Source organism: Sturnira hondurensis, unplaced genomic scaffold, assembly GCF_014824575.4.
Source record: "Sturnira hondurensis isolate 20B ecotype Veracruz unplaced genomic scaffold, ASM1482457v3 Scaffold0014436, whole genome shotgun sequence".
NCBI lineage: Eukaryota > Metazoa > Chordata > Mammalia > Chiroptera > Phyllostomidae > Sturnira > Sturnira hondurensis.
This window is the reverse complement of record NW_028087067.1, coordinates 2,452,230-2,459,224: the sequence shown is the minus strand read 5'-3', so window position 1 is coordinate 2,459,224 and position 6,995 is coordinate 2,452,230. Positions and strand designations below refer to the sequence as shown.

Sequence of the window (6,995 nt, the reverse complement as noted above, 5' to 3'; positions counted from 1 at the left end):
TGGGACAAGGAGAGCCTGCAGTTTCTGGTAGAAGTGTGGTGGCCTCACAGCGCCATCTGCCTTGTAGTTTCAGTTTCCACCGTCCACGCAGGTGGCTGCGGCCCAACAGACCCCCGCCGATCCCTGGGTGGGTCCCGGGTTCCCCTGCCCCAGGACAGGTGTGCAGGGTCAGACACTTGCATCTTCTGGGCTGTGGCCCCTCCCACAGAAGCATCCCTGTGCCCCGGGCAGCCAGATGTAGCAGGGGAGGGAGCTTGTCTTCAGTGAAGGTGACAGGCAGGACGCTTGGAACCCCAGAGTGGGGCCCACCCTACAACTACGGACCAGCAGCCGGGGTGTGCATTTCAGGTCCCTCAGCCCTGGTCTCTCCCCCCCCACACACACACGAGACCCCTCTGCCAGAGGGATGGCCGACACACTACTGCTCCGCAGACATCAGCGTGGGCCCCGAATATTGTCCCCAAATTGCAGCTCCTTTCACAGAGTTCAGTTTCCTTGAGGTGTCCCAGGATAACTCCTCACCTCACCTGGCTTGGCCCTCACCAGCCTGTGTCCCAGCCAGATTCTCCACCTTCACCTGGGCCTGTCCCTGCCTCGGGGTGTCTTCACCCCATGTTTTTATGAAAGGCCTGCTCTCCTCCGAGACTCCGCCCAGGTGACCTCTCTCCTGCGTGCCCTTGGCTGCTACCAGATGGAAATGTGTGTTCGAGGCTCAGGAGGCTTGGAAGGCGGGCTGGCTGTGACCTGGCTTCTCGAATGCCCTCGTCCCTCCACCCTCCCTGCACGCCGGTGTCCTTGTCCCCTTTGTGGAGCTGAGGGGGTGGGTCACTTACCCGAAGTGACTCAGGAAGGGAGGAGTAGCTGACCGAGTCTCCCTGCAGGCAAGTCTGAGTTCTGCCCGGGAAGAGTGCGGGTCGCAACACTAAGCCTGAGTCTGCTGTGTGCGCGGTGCCGTTTCTGACCAGAGTGTGGTGCCGTGACCCCGACCCGCTCGGCCTGCTCTGCAGGGCCCGGTGCCAGGTCGGCCGCTCACTGAGGACTCGGGCGACGCTGGTTTTTGTGTCTTTCCTGAAATGCGAAGTTATGCTTTTGCTAATTATCATTTGTGCTTGAAAAAAAAACACAACAAACTTGTCTTCAAAGTAAGGTTTGCATGTTGAAATTGATAAAATAGACCACTTTGATTTCAGCAAAGAAATTTGTCTGTTGAGACATATACAGGTATGATAATACATTTATGAGGGGGGACCCAAAATCCCGGAATTTATTCACAAAAAACTGTGTATTTATTCTTACATGTTTAAACTTCAGTCGCCTTCAAAGTGCTCTCATCTGATGCAATACACCCATCGAGACATTTTCCCACTGATCAGAAGAGTTTTTGAACTTGTAGATTTTTGAGCCTTTCTGCTCATCTCCCATTTCCTTGTCTCACCTGTTCCACATCAGCAAAACGTTCCCTCTGAGGACCTTTTTTTTCATCAGAGGAAACACAAAAAGCCTCTCTGGACGAGATCAGGTGAACAGTGAGTGGGGCACGGGGTCACGCGGTTCTTGGTCAGAAACTGCTGACCACTCAGCAGGGTGTGGGCAGGTGTGCTCATACATCACCCGTCATGAAATGGGCAGGCACACTGGCTCTTAAAAAACATTCACTGAAGCAGAACACAGCCTCTCACAACAACGCCAGCTGGCATGCTGATCCAGGTGGGCTCCTAGAACACTCCCCCAGCAGGGGAGCCTGTCCTGCAAGGGGGCCGCCCTCCAGGAGATAACTCCGTTTTGGGGGGGTCTCCTCCTTGTAGTGTGTGCCCTTGGTAGGACAGACAGAGATTGTTATTTTAGGAAAGCGTAATGTCAAAAACATCTGCCCAGGTAGGTTCTGTCAATGAGCTCGGGTGTGAGGTGCGAACTGGCTGTGTGGCTGAGATTCTGTCACCACAGCCAAGTTGCGAGTCCCCTTTGGGCTGCACGCGCGGTGGCTGTGGAGTGCGTGAGCGGGACGTGGTGGAGCCCGAGTAACACCTCTCTCTGTCTCTCTCTGCAGAGTCGCAGTGCACGCTGTGCGGGGAGCCGGAAGGTGAGTGTGACCCCCGACCCTGCGGGGGGGTGTGGGAACCGGGGCTCTGCACACGCGTGGGGTGTGATGGAGGGCGAGCAGCATGCCTGGGACAGAGCATGGGCGCAGGGGAGTCTCTGACGGGCCGCTGGCCTCGCAACTGAGCCGCAGCTCTCTTGTTTTGTGTCAGAAGTTTTCCTCGGTTTCGCACACATTTCCTGGCTGTGGGAACTTCAGCCGTTGGGGGGGTGGGCGAGCCTCGGGTGAGGCGACCTCACAGACCAGCCCTGTTGCCTGTGCAGAGGCTGCGCCGGTCAGCCTGAAGCTGGGGGGCCGTGGCTACTGCCACTGCTGCCGCCGCCGCTGTGACTGTGGGTCCCGATTCGAATGTAGCAGAAGCTCCGTTTGTCTGAGACTGTGGGAGTGGAGTGCCCGAGTGCTAACGCGTGATTTGCGGACACGTCTCAGAGAGCGTGTGGACGGCGGCAGGAGGTGTGGCCCGAGGCCACTGGACGTGCGGTTAATTTGGGAGTTCCTCCGGACACGCTGTCCACCCGTGGTGCGGTTCACGGCAGCCGATGGCAGCTTTCACCTTCTTTCAAGGTCATTTACAGAACACAGGTGCGGTCTCGGTCAAGTTGTTACCTTGCATGTCAAAGCTTTGGCTTCACGGTGTGTCAAAATGCAAAATGCGAGGCCCCTGGCATTTCCACGGTCGAAGGGGACGTGGTGACAGATTGTGTTCTCCAACTGCATGGCGTCCGCCGCACCCGGCGACTCTGTCACTGTTCATCGTCACATCTTTCCACTGTCGCCGCTGCCGCCGCACAGGGAACAGGCACGTCCTGCTCTGTCTGCTGCTCGTCGTCCCCCCCTGCACACATCACACTCTCTCACACACTTACACACTGACACCCTCACACACACAATCACACCCCCGCCCCCCCGACACTCACAGCCTCTGCTAACTTGCTGACACTGTGTCACCAGTGACAAGGTGGCTGGTCTGCACCATGTGGCGGTTCCCGTCTGCTTGTTTCTGTTCCCAGATGTGTTCTGGGTGTGGCCCGTGTGCAGTCTGGGTCTCAGCAACCTGTTGCCACAGCAGGTCTGGTCCGAGAACCAGCGCGGCTCGGGCTGTGAGGGAGCAGTGAGGCGGAGTCAGGGCTGGTGGCTTGCTGGGGTCGGCGCTCCCCGAGGGGTGCTGACTGGTTTCTGAGGTCGTCACAGTAGCCAGGCTGACCCCAGGGGCCGCAGGCTGACCTTGATGGCCACATGGCCTTTGCCCCCCGGGGGTCCTCCCGCCCAAGTGTCTCGGCCCAGGTCTGGAGCCCGTGGGCCCCACCCGTGGGGACAACGGGCTGGGCTGCCCGCCCTGGACAGTGTCAGGCTGCTCCTCTGACAGCGGCTCTGGCATGACCTCCAAGTGTCCACCAGCCCCAAAGGAGTGCGGGAGCTGGCGGGGGAGGGGAGGAGGAAGCAGCTGTGATCATCGGGACAGGTTCACTTGTGAACGTTTAGGATGAGGCGGAGTGGACTCCATCTCCTCGCTGGGCGGAGGGTCCCTGGGGCTGTGTCCTGTGTCCTCGCCGGCCGAGGTGGGTGACCCTGGGGGGACCTCCCCGCCCTGGTCTCTGCAGTGACCCTCATCCTCTGGGGCCGGCTCTGCGGTTCAGATGCGTGTGTGGCGTTGCTCCAGATCAGAGGAAGGAAGGTGGACGGCGGGGCCTCAGCTGCGCTGCACTTGCTGAAAAGCACGAGGCATGAATATTCATCCACTTCCAGATCATTCAAGTAATTAGTCCACGTGAGAGCTGGCCGGGCGCCGTGAGCGGAATCCGAAACCAGCCGCTGGGTTCGTCAGTTCTCCAGCAGTTCCTTTCAGTTTGCTCCTCAGCGTGGCCTGGGAGGGGGTCGGAGTCGGGGACCTGGGGGCAGGGTGTTCTCACACCTGGGAGGTTACCGTGTCTTCGTGGGCACACTGGGCTTCTTGCTCTGGTCAGGAGCTGTTCGCAGCCTCTCACTGCTGAACCGGGGAAGAAGGAAACACCTATCTGCATTTTAATGATTCGCTGTGGGCGAGAGCCGAGAGCCGGGTGCTGATGCAGATGGGGCAATTAGTGTCTCCAATGTCTGCCAAGCAGTGAGCTGAGGATCGCAGTTTATGGGACGCCAAAGACCTCGGATCCTGCGCCGTGGGTCCCTATGAACGGTGCAGCCTGTTGGCCAGAGAACTTGAATTTTTGGTTGTGTGTGAAATGTAGATCGCACTTTCAAAATGCAGATTGTCTGCACTTTGCACGTGGCAAGGTGCCCGCAGTTCGGACGGCTGTTTCGCGAGGCGCATTGTCTAATGGGACATTGTTACCTTTGTCACGTCTTTCTTCCTATTCAGGATACAGAGACAGTTTGGCTCTGGATTTTGAAAGAGAGGCGCGGGGAGGAGGAGGAGACTTAGCTCATCAGACTCATTCCCCAAAGGCACAGAAAGACGCTGGCGGAGTCTCGCTGGACAAGCTCCAGAAAAGAAAAAGTGTGAAACTTACTAAGAACGATCTCATTTGTTCAAACAACTTGCTGCAGGAACATAATAGCAGGACGGTGTCGGGTTGTGTCATTTTCCCGCTGCCTCCCGTTACTTCTAGATTCTCGGCAGTAACTGGATATTATGTGGCCAGAAGACCGCTCGGTCCTTTTATCTCGACATTGCAATCACCACTGAAGGTCTTGTTGATGGAACCCAGGGGTTTTATGTGGGAAAATAGCTAAAGAGGCTGTGATCTGTTTGGAGCCGTGCTGACAGGCCTGCCGTGCACCACGGCCACGGGGAAGGGGGGCATCGGGGGGACCGCGGGCCTCAGTTCAGGGGTCCGCGTGCCCGTTGACCTGTCTGTGGTCTGATTTGTCCTCCTGGCCGGTTCTCTGGTGTGGGAGGGTGGATAATGACCTCTGGCAGGGTGAGGAGAACTTACTTTAAATCCATGACAGTGTAATAAGGATGTCTCAGATCTGCCTCATTTAAGCAAATTAAAAGTAGGAAATAAAATCAGCGATTAAGACACATATTTGGCGCAAAGGGCTATGCTACAGAATGTTAGGGTGGATTTTAGCAGGAAAGATTTTTTTCTGTGGAAGAGACCTGAGGATTTTAGCCTCCGATGCAGTGGACCATTTGTGGAGACACGGGTATGCACCGGGCTGCTTGGAAAATGTTCCTTGTAGAAATCGCAATGCAAAAGCACAGGGCAGATTTAAAAATAAAACTTTATGGTAAGAGATTTTCTTTCTAAATGTGCTTTAGTTTTATAACTGGGATCCTTCGGGAACACCGGTCGTGTGCCCACTCTGTGCATCCTAGATGGAGGCTCGGGTTTCACTGCAAATGGCAGCAGAGCCTCGTTCCCTGTGCTCAGAGGCTCAGGAGGGAGGAAGCGGAGATGTCTCCCCCGTGTTTCGTAACATTATGTTCTTGATTTTTAAATACAAGCGCCGAAGGCTTTCCCCGCGGATGACTCCGAACAACAGGAAATTTCCACACTCTGTGCAGTGCAGTCGGCGTGAGCCATCCTGAGATCGGAAGGCCTCCGTCCTCGGCTGGGAGGCGCAGCGAGGCTGCTTTTGGGGAACGGAGCGGCCGAGGCTCAGACACAAGGCTCTCTCCCCTCACCTTCCAGCTCTGTCCCTGGAGACCTGGGAAGGGGGTCACGTTTTCCAACACAGCAGATTTCCCCCTCGTTTTGAGATTGTACCTTTTAAATTGTACGCTTCGGATAAAAATCGTCTTTTCTGATCACTATTTGGGTGGTTAGTGGACTATCACAAGCATTTGTGAAAGAAAACGAAACTGAAGAATTCAGCTAACTTTTGGCAGGAAGCAGAAATCCACTCCAGCCAGCCGTCCTCTGGACCTGAGAGTGGTTAGTGTTTTTGTGGGCGTGAGAAAACGCCTTCCGGGGTGGGAAAGGGAGTGCACTGGAGGCCTCCGGTCCGAGGAGGGCCGAGCCCGTGGGCAGACACTGCTCCAGGTCTACCGCAAGCCCCTCAGAGTGCTGCGGCCCATGGCGGAGGGCACCTGCTCTCCGCGCTCGCGAGGCTTCCGTGGGAGGAGGAGGAGAGGGATGACACCTTGCATCCCAAGAGCTAAGCACTAGTTTTCACTAGCAGATAAGTGTGACTCCAGTGTCCCTGAGAAGCCAAGCCCAGAGAGGGACGGTGGGGCGGGAGGAAGCAGGGTGCAGATGCCGGAATGGACAGACCCCTGAGGGACACCGGGGTCACTGTGAGTCACAGGTGAGAAAAGGGCTGGAAAACTCTGGCCGAGGAAAGGGTCCGGAAGCTTCTCCCCTTTCCTGGGTGCTGGTGGACACGGAGCTATGAACAAGAGCCGCACACCCTGGTCGTGGAGGAGTGGCCTGCATGCCGCCCCCGGGTGTCGCAGACGGAGCCTGCGGTGTGACCCACAGGACAGCTGCCACGACTGTCCCAACCCGGGGCTGCGGCAGGGCCCAGGTCACCAGTCACCCTCGACGGCACATCACCCCAGCCCCCACTGCACACAAACAAACGCACGATGAAATGTCACAGCCCCCGTGAAGAAATACCCAACCGTAGACACTGGGTGTGTTTAAAATGACCAAACAGATTTCCAGAGGAAAAGGGCTATCCCAAAGGAAGTGCCGGTGAAAACCACAGGGAACGTCTAGACACAAGAAACTGAAACGCGGGGCCGTGCCTGCGTGCTGAGGCAAGGCTGACACCGGAAGGAGCAGACGAGAAAACGGGTCCGGGGACGCGGCCCAGAGCCGCCCGCCCACAGCAAGAACCCCTGTGGAAACCAGGGCTCTCAGGCGTGGCAGCTGGCTGGTCGGGAGCTCAGTGAGAAATTAAAGGGAGTGAAGAGATCAAGAGAGGCTTTACTCAAAGACGGGAAGCCTGA

At 56.9% G+C, this 6,995-nt stretch overlaps 1 protein-coding gene across 1 annotated transcript in view; it reads left to right on the top strand.

The window, feature by feature from the left end:
• Positions 1–2,052: 2,052 nt before the first annotated feature.
• The window catches only part of DLGAP2 (DLG associated protein 2), an 86,926-nt gene continuing 81,983 nt past the window's right edge, over positions 2,053–6,995 (top strand). The window contains exon 1 of the mRNA XM_037063384.1: positions 2,053–2,080. The gene's annotated coding sequence lies outside the window, so the exon portion shown is untranslated. The remainder of the gene's footprint in view (positions 2,081–6,995) is intronic.